Source organism: Euprymna scolopes, unplaced genomic scaffold (assembly GCF_053919585.1).
Source record: "Euprymna scolopes isolate OS-2025 unplaced genomic scaffold, ASM5391958v1 sca22, whole genome shotgun sequence".
NCBI classification, from domain to species: Eukaryota; Metazoa; Mollusca; class Cephalopoda; order Sepiida; family Sepiolidae; genus Euprymna; species Euprymna scolopes.
In genome coordinates, this window is record NW_027633236.1 from 124,590 (window position 1) to 137,089 (window position 12,500).

General features: G+C 60.8%; 2 non-coding genes and 1 pseudogene across 2 annotated transcripts in view; all 3 read right to left on the reverse strand.

The window, feature by feature from the left end:
* The window catches only part of LOC145273885 (large subunit ribosomal RNA), a 5,724-nt gene extending 2,956 nt beyond the window's left edge, over positions 1 to 2,768 (reverse strand). The window contains exon 1 of the ribosomal RNA XR_013866545.1: positions 1 to 2,768. This exon is cut by the window's left edge and continues 2,956 nt beyond it. This is a non-coding gene — a ribosomal RNA (large subunit ribosomal RNA).
* Positions 2,769 to 3,363: 595 nt separating this feature from the next.
* On the reverse strand, positions 3,364 to 3,521 carry LOC145273897 (5.8S ribosomal RNA). Its single transcript, XR_013866551.1, has one exon. It is a non-coding gene; the product is annotated as a 5.8S ribosomal RNA (ribosomal RNA).
* Positions 3,522 to 3,916: 395 nt separating this feature from the next.
* On the reverse strand, positions 3,917 to 6,288 carry LOC145273906 (small subunit ribosomal RNA; annotated as a pseudogene).
* Positions 6,289 to 12,500: the final 6,212 nt, after the last annotated feature.

Genomic DNA, 12,500 nt, shown 5'->3' on the forward strand with positions numbered 1-12,500 from the left:
CCTTTCGGGAAGACTTTCGCCCGCGTCTTAGGACCGACTGACCCGTGCTCGACCGCCGTTGGCACGGAACCCTTCTCCACTTCGGTCTTCGAAGGTCTCGTTCGAATATTTGCTACTACCACCGAGATCTGCACCCGCGGTCGGCTCCACCCGGGCTCGCGCCCTAGGCTTCCGTGCTCGCCGCGGCGCCCTCCTACTCGTCGCGGCATCGTTTCGGCGCGAAAGTTCATCGCTCCTCGCCGCGACGGTCCGGCATCGGTCCGTCGCTCCAGCGCCATCCATTTTCGGGGCCGGTCGATTCGGCAGGTGAGTTGTTACACACTCCTTAGCGGATTCCGACTTCCGTGGCCACCGTCCTGCTGTCTATATCGACCGACACCCTTTCGGGGATCTCATGGGCGTCGCGTTAGGCACCTTAGCCGGACGTTTGGTTCATCCCACAGCGCCAGTTCTGCTTACCAAAAGTGGCCCACTTGGCACTCGCATTCGAGGTGACCAACCGCCCAGCGAAGCGTGCTGGCGGCGGCGGCCGGATGGGTCGGCTCCGTCGTTCGGGAGAGTCGGCCCGTTCCACCCGTTCCGAGTTCGAGAGTAGGTCGAGGCCGTGAACGGCCCCGGGGCCTCCAATCGTTCGCTTTACCGGATGGAATTGCGACGATCGAGCGCCAGCTATCCTGAGGGAAACTTCGGAGGGAACCAGCTACTAGACGGCTCGATTGGTCTTTCGCCCCTACACCCGGTTCCGACGATCGATTTGCACGTCAGAGGCGCTTCGGACTTCCACCAGAGTTTCCTCTGGCTTCATCCCGACCGGGCGTGGATCGCCATCTTTCGGGTCCCTGGTCGCTCGCTACGCCAGAGTCGGCCGAGTCGTACTCGGAAAAAGGGGAAACCGACCCGGGGGTGATGCGCCCGCGCGCAGCGCCTAAACTCGACGACAAAATAGGACTAGTTCAAGCCGCGGGATCTCACCGATGGGCGGAAGGAGGATATGGAAGCTGGCGCCCGGCAATTCCCCTTTTTGGAAGATGCGCCGGTCCCCTCTCGGGGAGGAGGGAAAAACAACCGCACGTCAGCCACGAGCCTTCCCTCTCCTATCTCTCTCGGGAAGAGAGAAAAAAGGAAAAGTTGCGGGCACCGCAGCAGCGACGGCGGAAGGCCGAAAACGCCGCGCCGGCGGGATCGGGCACGGCTCGGAGGCGGGTGAGGCGAGGAGAAGACGACGGCACGAGACCGACGACACCCCCCGACGACCCCCGGACGACTTTGCCACGACACCTCTCCCGATCGACGCCCTCCTACACGCTCTCTCGCTTTCGCTTCGCCTTCGGGGTTAGTCAGAGGTGGCCCCTACGACTCGCGAACGGCCAGGACTCCTCGGTCCGTGTTTCAAGACGGGTCGGGTGGGTTGCCGATGCACGTCGCTGACCCGGGGTGGCGGGCGGCTCGAGTAAAAAAGCGTCGCCGAGCGACCTCTCCGGAAACGGAAACGGGCGCGGGCGGGGTTGCCCCCGACAAGAACCCGAAACGTCGGCGAGGTGCGTGACGGCGAGGCCGCGCCAGTCCTATCCCGCCTCTCATCGCGCACGCGCCCGAGACGGTGGGGCGCCTAAGGAGCGACACACAGAGTGCGTCGCCCGCACGCGACTTCCGGCGGGATCAAAACGGACCGGCTCGCCACGTGTAACGGATCGTGTCAGATTTCCTCCGTTCCCGGCAGAAAGGGGCAGTTACGTTCGCGGGCCCGACGGCCGGTGGCCCCCGACTTCACAAGGTGGGAAGACGGGGGTTTTCAGGGTGATGAAACGCCTGCCGCCTACGGAAAAAAACCCGCGTGTTCGACCTGCACGCCGGGAACGGGTCGCGACGACGGACCGGAGGGGAAGTGCGTCCGGTGCCGGCCGCGGGAGGTCGCGCCGAAGCGCCCGCGCCATGATTACGCCGAGCGATGAGAAGGGGACGGGTGCAGCGGAGTCGCGCGCGGAGGGAGCAGGAGGAAAGAAGAAGCGGCGGCGACGGATGCGGCGGGTTAGGGCCCGGCGGCAGCAGCGATCGAGAGGACGAGTCCCCTCCGTCGCAGCCAACCGACGCAGCCACCTACCGACGCCGCGGTCGTCACCACGTTTCCCTTCCCGCTATCCACGCGGCCCGTCTCCTTCGTCGGCGACGCGGGCACAAAAGCTGGCCCGCGGAGAACGAGTTCCCCGCGGACACGACGAACGACGACCTGTGCCGCGACGGCCTCTCTTTCAAGAACACACATCGAGTTTGGGCTCGAGCCTAGGCAGCACCGGACTGAGTCCCCCCGCGATCGCGGTGAGCGGTCCCACCCGTTTACCCCTGGGCGGTTTCACGTTCTCTTGAACTCTCTCTCCAAAGTTCTTTTCAACTTTCCCTCACGGTACTTGTCGACTATCGGACTCGTCCCGGTATTTAGCCTTGGATGGAGCTTACCACCCGATTTGGGCTGCGTTCCCAAGCAACCCGACTCTCGGATCGAAGGCCGTCGCTCGCCGTCCGCACCGAATGGGCCTGGCACCCGCCGCGGGCGGCCCCGATCGAGGGAACTCCGAACTATGCGAGACGAAAACGAACGGCTGCCTTCGACCCATGCGCCACACGTCCCGAAGCCTTTAACTTGCGACGGGATTCGGCGTTGGGCTTCTCCCGGTTCACTCGCCGTTACTAAGGGAATCCCGGTTGGTTTCTTTTCCTCCGCTTAGCGATATGCTTAAGTTCAGCGGGTCGTCTCGTCCGAGCCGAGGGCGGCGGTTTTTAGTAGAGTGTGGTGTTTGGAGGAGAGGAATCTCGATCGGTACCCTCCGTGTGACGACGGCTGGCCGATATAGCGCCCGTCCGACCGAAAATGAAGAAGCCAACAATTAAAAAAAAAGCGTGGGTCCTCCCCATCCGACGTTGCCTACGACGCGGCCACCTTTTTACGGTGCGACGGCCGTGCTCGTCGCGCTGCTCGAGGCGTCGCTGAGAGACACCTTCATGAGGCAGAGAGCGAGACGAGCAGGCGGCGCTTACGTCGGCAGTCGGTTAGGTCGGTGCTTTTTTTTTTGTTTTGTTCTCCCTTCGGCTGCTTTCGGACAGACTCCTCCTGCTCCTCCTCCACAGTGTTTCTTCACGCGGTCGAAAAGGGAAAAGACTCCGCGGTCTGCCAGCGGGAGACGAAGGAGGAGGCCGGAGAGGGTTTTAAAAAAAAAAAAGACATTGAAAGGAGTCAATTCTTTTTTTATTTTTCTTCCCCCTCGTCACTCGCTCCTGCGACGTCCCGGTTACCACCGTGCCGAGGACCGGGCGGGCACGGGGACGGCAAGATGTCGTTTCGTTAACGGAGAAAGACATGTAACGTTCCGCCTCTCGACCGGACGTGGCCCCGAGACAAGGGATCTCGGGGCCGCAATGTGCGTTCGAGGTGTCGATGTTCACTGAGTCCTGCAATTCGCATCAGTTCTCGCGGCTGGCCGCGCTCTTCATCGACGGACGAGCCGAGTGATCCCCCGTCCAGGGTTCAGCACTTGGGTTTTTTATATTAGTTTTTGTTTATATAGATTTAGTAGTGTGCGAGGAGGTCTGTGCGAGGAGGCGTGACGGCATTGCAATGTCGCGAGTAGTTTGTTTTTAGCTAGCGGCGGTGGCACAGCGGCTGCAAAAAAAACAAAAAACGATAAAGCGGCGACAAGGCAAAGAAGAAGCGGCCATCACTTGCGGTGGGCGAAAAAACAAACAGGTGGTAAGACGCGGAAGCAAGCAAGAAGAGCTGGGGCTTTAAAAACCTCCGCGTCACCACAAATCTATCTCTCGCTCCGCCTTTTATAGGTTTGTTTGCGCGCATTCGAGGCGTTGACGCCGACAGACAGAGGAGGTAGGCCGGAAAACAACAAACCAGTCTCGAACGGGAAAACGGTAATGATCCTTCCGCAGGTTCACCTACGGAAACCTTGTTACGACTTTTACTTCCTCTAAACGATCGGGTTCGGTCGTCTTCTCCAGGCATCGAACGCCGAGGCGTAGATGCACGAGTGTCGTGACGGACACGTCGCGCACTGCCCGGCGGCGTCGTCGGCCAGATCCGAGGACCTCACCGGACCGTTCGATCGGTAGTAGCGACGGGCGGTGTGTACAAAGGGCAGGGACGTGATCGACGCGGGCTGTTGACCCGCGCCTACCGGGAATTCCTCGTTCACGGGGTTGGTTACAGGCCCCGATCCCTATCACGGGAGGTGGTTCAGAGGTTTCCCAACCCTCTCGGGCCGGGGCGAAGTCCCCGCTGATACCTCCAGTGTAGCGCGCGTGCGGCCCCGGACATCTAAGGGCATCACAGACCTGTTATCGCTCCGCCTCGTGTGGCTTTCTGCCACCCGTCCCTCTAAGAAGTGCGTGAGAAAACCGACCCGGACCCGAGCGCCACGGAGGACGCCGAGCCCGCCGTAAAAATCACTGACATCGGCGCACTAGTTAGCAGGCCGGAGTCTCGTTCGTTATCGGAATCAACCAGACGGATCGCTCCACCAACTAAGAACGGCCATGCACCACCACCCACCGAATCGAGAAAGAGCTATCGATCTGTCAATCCTACCGGTGTCCGGACCGGGTGAGTTTTCCCGTGTTGAGTCAAATTAAGCCGCAGGCTCCACTCCTGGTGGTGCCCTTCCGTCAATTCCTTTAAGTTTCAGCTTTGCAACCATACTCCCCCCGGAACCGAACTCTGGTTTCCCGCAGGCTACCCGCCGGGTCATGGAAGCGAACGCCGGCGGATCGCCGGTCGGCATCGTTTACGGTCGGAACTACGACGGTATCTGATCGTCTTCGAACCTCCGACTTTCGCTCTTGATCGAGGAAAACGTGCTTGCCACACGCCATCGCTGCAGTTCGTCTTGCGACGATCCAAGAATTTCACCTCTAACGTCGCAATACGAGTGGCCCCGACCGCTCCCTTCGATCATTGCCTCGCCGTAGACGGAGACCGACAGACGTAGACGAGGCCCTCTTCCATCATTCCATGCTTATCGTATGCAAGCTTGAACAGCCCGCTCTGAGCACTCTAATTTTTTCAAAGTGAACGTACCGGCCGCCGCGGACACTCGGTTAAGAGCACCCTTGGAGGAGAAACCGCCGACCGCAACACGCGCGCAGACAAGACACGAAGCAGGGACTCGGAGCGGACCGGGGGGTTCAAAAAAAAAGAGGAACGCGCGGAAAGGGAGAGGGAGAGAAGCGCGGGGGTCAGAGTGCGGGGATGCGAATGAACACACCCAAACACACACACGTAGCACCCCCCCGTTAGACTACTCCCGGAACCGAACCGACGACCACTTGTTTTTTTTTTTCCCGGATCCCGATCACGACCTCCTCGTCCACCTCGCCGGCAGGACCGCGTGGCGGGTATGCTAGCGGTTGACACCGGCGGAAAGGGCCGGGAATGCGAACGGACGACCAAAGTCAACGACGGACGATGGCGCCGCCGCCCCGGGGCCGCTTGCGCGACCACGAACCCGAGTTCGGACTACGAGCTTTTTAACCGCAACAACTTTAATATACGCTACCGGAGCTGGAATTACCGCGGCTGCTGGCACCAGACTTGCCCTCCGGTTGGTCCTCGTTAACGGATTTGAAGTGTACTCATTCCGATCGCGGGGCCTCGACAGAGTCCCGCGTCGTTATTTTTCGTCACTACCTCCCCGTGCCGGGAGTGGGTAATTTGCGCGCCTGCTGCCTTCCTTGGATGTGGTAGCCGTTTCGCATGCTCCCTCTCCGGAATCGAACCCCGATTCCCCGTTACCCGTAGTAACCACGGTAGGCACTTAACCGACCGTCGACAGTTGATAGGGCGGACCCTCGAGAGACCCGTCGCCGGGCGTGAAAGCTCGTGCGATCGACCAGTGAGTTATCCAGAGTCACCAAAGCGGAGCGCGCCGCCCTATGAGCCCCGCCACCGAACGGACCCGCGAGCGGGAACGCCGACGACGGGAGGACGGAATGACGCGCATCGGTCTCAGTCTAATATGTAGCGCCGCGACCCGGAACGGCCGACGCGGGTGCCAGCGCGCGAGGCGTGGCGACGACGGCGCGCCGACCGATCGCGGCCTGTGTCACATGTATTAGCTCTAGAATTGCCACAGTTATCCATCGCCTCCGAGGAGGAATACGGTCCCGAGGATTAGGTCCGGTTCCTGAGCCATTCGCGGTTTCGCCCGTTCTAATGCGTGGCGTGAACTTACACTTGCATGGCTTAAGCTTTGAGACAAGCATATGACTACTGGCAGGATCAACCAGGTATCGTTGGAATTTGGGACTTTGTTTCGACAGAACGACAGACCGACCGACCGACCGACCGACATAAGACAGACAACTACAACGACGGGCACGTGTTTATTTGTTTTTCGAGGAGGTTCGCCGTCAGTAGAAGCGCGCTGCCCGCGCTGATGGCCTCTTTTTTGTTTCTCCCCTGACTTGGACCGAGACCGAGACTCAAAGAACGAAAGCGACCAACGTCGACAACAACAACGACAACGGCACCCTTGACAGCGATACATACGACAAACGACAAGCAGCACGACGGCAGTGCACACGGACATCGAGGGTCAAGGTGCAGACTGAACTCGCCGAGGTCGTCGTCATCGTGGTCGCCATCGATTCCGTCTCGTCGTCGTCGTCGTCAACGTCCACGTCACAGCCGGCCGAGAAGAGAGAACAGACGACAGCGTCGACAACAACAACATCGACAACGGCACCCTTGACAGCGATACATACGACAAACGACAAACAGCACGACGGCAGTGCACACGGACATCGGAGGTCAAGGTGCAGACTGGAATCGTCGAGGTCGTCGTCATCGTGGTCGCCATCGATGCCGTCTCGTCGTCGTCGTCGTCGTCTTCGTCGTCGTCGTCGTCATCAACGTACCAACCGACCGAGACGAGAGAGCAAGCAACAACGTCGACAACAACAACGACAACGGCACCCTTGACAGCGATACATACGACAAACGACAAACAGCACGACGGCAGTGCACACGGACATCGGAGGTCAAGGTGCAGACTGAACTCGTCGAGGTCGTCGTCATCGTGGTCGCCATCGATGCCGTCTCGTCGTCGTCGTCGTCTCCGTCGTCGTCGTCGTCGTCGCCAACGTCAACGTCAACATCACAGCCGTCATCGGGGAGGAGCTGGACCAGGGCAGCGGCGGCGTAAATTTTCCCGTCACCTTCGTCGTCGCCTTCGTCGACCGACCGACCGACCGGCGTCGTGTTCGTGCTCGGAAAACCGAGGAGAGACAACGTGCACATGGCGCGTTCTCGCAAGCGGCTCCTCGGTCCGATTTTTTTGGGCGGCTTTTTCGAGCTTTTTTTTTTTCTCACCCTTTCGTCCGTGCGACGGCGAACGTTAGGGGAAAAAAAAAAAAAAAAAAAACGACAACAACGCGGCGGACCGGGCGAACAACATCGTCGACACACACGACATTGACGACCGGTCCCCCTTTTCACAATCGCATCGAGATAAAAACGAACGAGTCCGATTCGAGCACCGAGTCGCGAGCGGGAGGACTGTCGGTGCAAGTATCGATCACTGACGTGAGCGCTTCGCCGGACAGAGGATGGCTCATCCGGCAGCCGTGCAAATCGACGGTATGGGAAGAACGAACAAGAAGAGCAACGACTTGATCGGCGGCTTGGGAACTGCGGACGGTGAAAACGGGTTAATCGACTGCGACCACGACTGCTCGATCGATCTTCTTTGGCGCTAACAAAGGTGGAGGTGGCGCAAGAAGGGACTAGCGCTATCACCGTCCACGTATCAGAAGATGCGGCGGCAGACGTCGACGCTTATGCGTTGTCGGACGAGAAGTCGCTGCAGCACGTGTACCGCGAGCGGGACGTCCAAGGTTTTGCCAGACGGAAAGAAATCGGGTGTCAGCGAACGTTCACACGGCTGTGAGATCGGACGCTGACAGGAGTAGGAGGCGGCAGGCAGGCGGCGGTTACGGCGGCGGCGCCTGCTGCTGCTCATCCTCCTGTTTGCTGCGGCGACTTCCAGGACGGGAGAGCATCGAACAACGTACGTATGGTTACAAGGGGATCAGGATCTACATAGTGCATCCCCCGCGGCTATTTTTGTTTGTTTGTTCGCTCGTTCGTTAATTCGTTCGTCGTTACAATGTACGTTTTTCCGTTCGACGGCGGCAGAGAGCGGCGGCGTTTCTCCCTAATCCGGAGGATTTATCGGTCGCACAGCGATGGGTCGTTCGGCCGATCATCGAAAGATTCGCAGGTAGTGGTTGAATGGCAGAACGGCAGCAACAACAGCGGCGGCTGAGAGCGGCGAACGCTGAGGCGGAAGCAGAAGCTGCAGCAAACGTATCGGCTAAACATGGTGGACATAGATATGGCTGACGACGCGGGTACCACGACGACTATGGAACCAGGAAAAGGAGCCGTTAGTTGTTCCAACATATCGTTCGACACGTCGAGCAGCCCTAGGTCCACGGAGAAGCACACACACGTACCACGTATTATAACCTAACGACGATGAGCGGGCGCACGGTTGGCAGGAACGAAGGCGGCGGATCAAAACAAGTTGGAGCGCGGGGCGACAGCGATAACGGTGACAGCCCTAGGCGGCGGAGATGCCACTTTCTGACGCCTTTGCGACAAGCCCGTAGAGACGTTCCGGACCACCACGAGGCAAAGAGTCGCTGCTCCGACGAACCGACACACCAAAGTGTGCTTCCTACCGAACATGTTTTATAAAACTTTCAAACTGGAAAACCCCAGAAATGGTGTTGGTATTTGTCCAGACCCACCTCCGACACCTGAAAATGGTGGTCAAAAAAAACGTCGATTATACGAAGCGACATTTCTGGTCGGCGATTTTCCAGTTTTACGCCTACTGCCACATGGGGATGTCGGTAGGCGTCGCAAAGTGCCTTCTCGTAGGCTAGGCACACCAGGACTTTGTCATTTTTTTCCCCCTCGACATTCCTGGTCCGGTCTATTCCGATTTTACACCTACCGCCATGTGGGGGTGGCAGTAGGCGTCGAAAAGTGCCTTCTCGACCGCTAGCGACACCACTACTTTATCGAGCTCTGGAGGCCCGCACACCGACCCGGGGGCCGCGGAGTCGACCCCGGGGGCCTCCGCCTCTCGCCGCCGCTCACTTGGACGCCTTCCGCAACCTGTGGTCCCGCTCGGGGCCGCCGGGAGCCTCGCCGACCTGACCGGTGTCGGTAGGCGTCTGGAAGCGCCCGGCCGACCTGGACGAGGTCCCCCTGGCCCCCGGGGGACACCCCTTAGTTGGATGGGGGTGCTGTCCCGGGCACACATGCAACCCGCGGCCGCCTACCGACAGCCCCCGTCGCTCGATCGCTACTCCTTTCCAACATATGTCGGAGAAGCCGGGCGGTTGTGAAACCCCAGAAATGGTGTTGGTATTCGTCCAGACCCACCTCCGACACCTGAAAATGGTGGTCAAAAAAAACGTCGATTATACGAAGCGACATTTCTGGTCGGCGATTTTCCAGTTTTGCGCCTACCGCCATGTGGGGGTGGCAGTAGGCGTCGAAAAGTGCCTTCTCGACCGCTAGCGACACCACTACTTTATCGAGCTCTGGAGGCCCGCACACCGACCCGGGGGCCGCGGAGTCGACCCCGGGGGCCTCCGCCTCTCGCCGCCGCTCACTTGGACGCCTTCCGCAACCTGTGGTCCCGCTCGGGGCCGCCGGGAGCCTCGCCGACCTGACCGGTGTCGGTAGGCGTCTGGAAGCGCCCGGCCGACCTGGACGAGGTCCCCCTGGCCCCCGGGGGACACCCCTTAGTTGGATGGGGGTGCTGTCCCGGGCACACATGCAACCCGCGGCCGCCTACCGACAGCCCCCGTCGCTCGATCGCTACTCCTTTCCAACATATGTCGGAGAAGCCGGGCGGTTGTGAAACCCCAGAAATGGTGTTGGTATTCGTCCAGACCCACCTCCGACACCTGAAAATGGTGGTCAAAAAAAACGTCGATTATACGAAGCGACATTTCTGGTCGGCGATTTTCCAGTTTTGCGCCTACCGCCATGTGGGGGTGGCAGTAGGCGTCGAAAAGTGCCTTCTCGACCGCTAGCGACACCACTACTTTATCGAGCTCTGGAGGCCCGCACACCGACCCGGGGGCCGCGGAGTCGACCCCGGGGGCCTCCGCCTCTCGCCGCCGCTCACTTGGACGCCTTCCGCAACCTGTGGTCCCGCTCGGGGCCGCCGGGAGCCTCGCCGACCTGACCGGTGTCGGTAGGCGTCTGGAAGCGCCCGGCCGACCTGGACGAGGTCCCCCTGGCCCCCGGGGGACACCCCTTAGTTGGATGGGGGTGCTGTCCCGGGCACACATGCAACCCGCGGCCGCCTACCGACAGCCCCCGTCGCTCGATCGCTACTCCTTTCCAACATATGTCGGAGAAGCCGGGCGGTTGTGAAACCCCAGAAATGGTGTTGGTATTCGTCCAGACCCACCTCCGACACCTGAAAATGGTGGTCAAAAAAAACGTCGATTATACGAAGCGACATTTCTGGTCGGCGATTTTCCAGTTTTGCGCCTACCGCCATGTGGGGGTGGCAGTAGGCGTCGAAAAGTGCCTTCTCGACCGCTAGCGACACCACTACTTTATCGAGCTCTGGAGGCCCGCACACCGACCCGGGGGCCGCGGAGTCGACCCCGGGGGCCTCCGCCTCTCGCCGCCGCTCACTTGGACGCCTTCCGCAACCTGTGGTCCCGCTCGGGGCCGCCGGGAGCCTCGCCGACCTGACCGGTGTCGGTAGGCGTCTGGAAGCGCCCGGCCGACCTGGACGAGGTCCCCCTGGCCCCCGGGGGACACCCCTTAGTTGGATGGGGGTGCTGTCCCGGGCACACATGCAACCCGCGGCCGCCTACCGACAGCCCCCGTCGCTCGATCGCTACTCCTTTCCAACATATGTCGGAGAAGCCGGGCGGTTGTGAAACCCCAGAAATGGTGTTGGTATTCGTCCAGACCCACCTCCGACACCTGAAAATGGTGGTCAAAAAAAACGTCGATTATACGAAGCGACATTTCTGGTCGGCGATTTTCCAGTTTTGCGCCTACCGCCATGTGGGGGTGGCAGTAGGCGTCGAAAAGTGCCTTCTCGACCGCTAGCGACACCACTACTTTATCGAGCTCTGGAGGCCCGCACACCGACCCGGGGGCCGCGGAGTCGACCCCGGGGGCCTCCGCCTCTCGCCGCCGCTCACTTGGACGCCTTCCGCAACCTGTGGTCCCGCTCGGGGCCGCCGGGAGCCTCGCCGACCTGACCGGTGTCGGTAGGCGTCTGGAAGCGCCCGGCCGACCTGGACGAGGTCCCCCTGGCCCCCGGGGGACACCCCTTAGTTGGATGGGGGTGCTGTCCCGGGCACACATGCAACCCGCGGCCGCCTACCGACAGCCCCCGTCGCTCGATCGCTACTCCTTTCCAACATATGTCGGAGAAGCCGGGCGGTTGTGAAACCCCAGAAATGGTGTTGGTATTCGTCCAGACCCACCTCCGACACCTGAAAATGGTGGTCAAAAAAAACGTCGATTATACGAAGCGACATTTCTGGTCGGCGATTTTCCAGTTTTGCGCCTACCGCCATGTGGGGGTGGCAGTAGGCGTCGAAAAGTGCCTTCTCGACCGCTAGCGACACCACTACTTTATCGAGCTCTGGAGGCCCGCACACCGACCCGGGGGCCGCGGAGTCGACCCCGGGGGCCTCCGCCTCTCGCCGCCGCTCACTTGGACGCCTTCCGCAACCTGTGGTCCCGCTCGGGGCCGCCGGGAGCCTCGCCGACCTGACCGGTGTCGGTAGGCGTCTGGAAGCGCCCGGCCGACCTGGACGAGGTCCCCCTGGCCCCCGGGGGACACCCCTTAGTTGGATGGGGGTGCTGTCCCGGGCACACATGCAACCCGCGGCCGCCTACCGACAGCCCCCGTCGCTCGATCGCTACTCCTTTCCAACATATGTCGGAGAAGCCGGGCGGTTGTGAAACCCCAGAAATGGTGTTGGTATTCGTCCAGACCCACCTCCGACACCTGAAAATGGTGGTCAAAAAAAACGTCGATTATACGAAGCGACATTTCTGGTCGGCGATTTTCCAGTTTTGCGCCTACCGCCATGTGGGGGTGGCAGTAGGCGTCGAAAAGTGCCTTCTCGACCGCTAGCGACACCACTACTTTATCGAGCTCTGGAGGCCCGCACACCGACCCGGGGGCCGCGGAGTCGACCCCGGGGGCCTCCGCCTCTCGCCGCCGCTCACTTGGACGCCTTCCGCAACCTGTGGTCCCGCTCGGGGCCGCCGGGAGCCTCGCCGACCTGACCGGTGTCGGTAGGCGTCAGTCAAACTTGCTTAAGAGGCAAAGCCTCCTCACACCTTAAGAGAGTCACAGTTAGTCCCGCCGTTTACCCGTGGTCGTCGTCGTCGTCGTCGTCGTCGTCGGGGGTGCCGGTCGGTGTGTTTCGGCGTG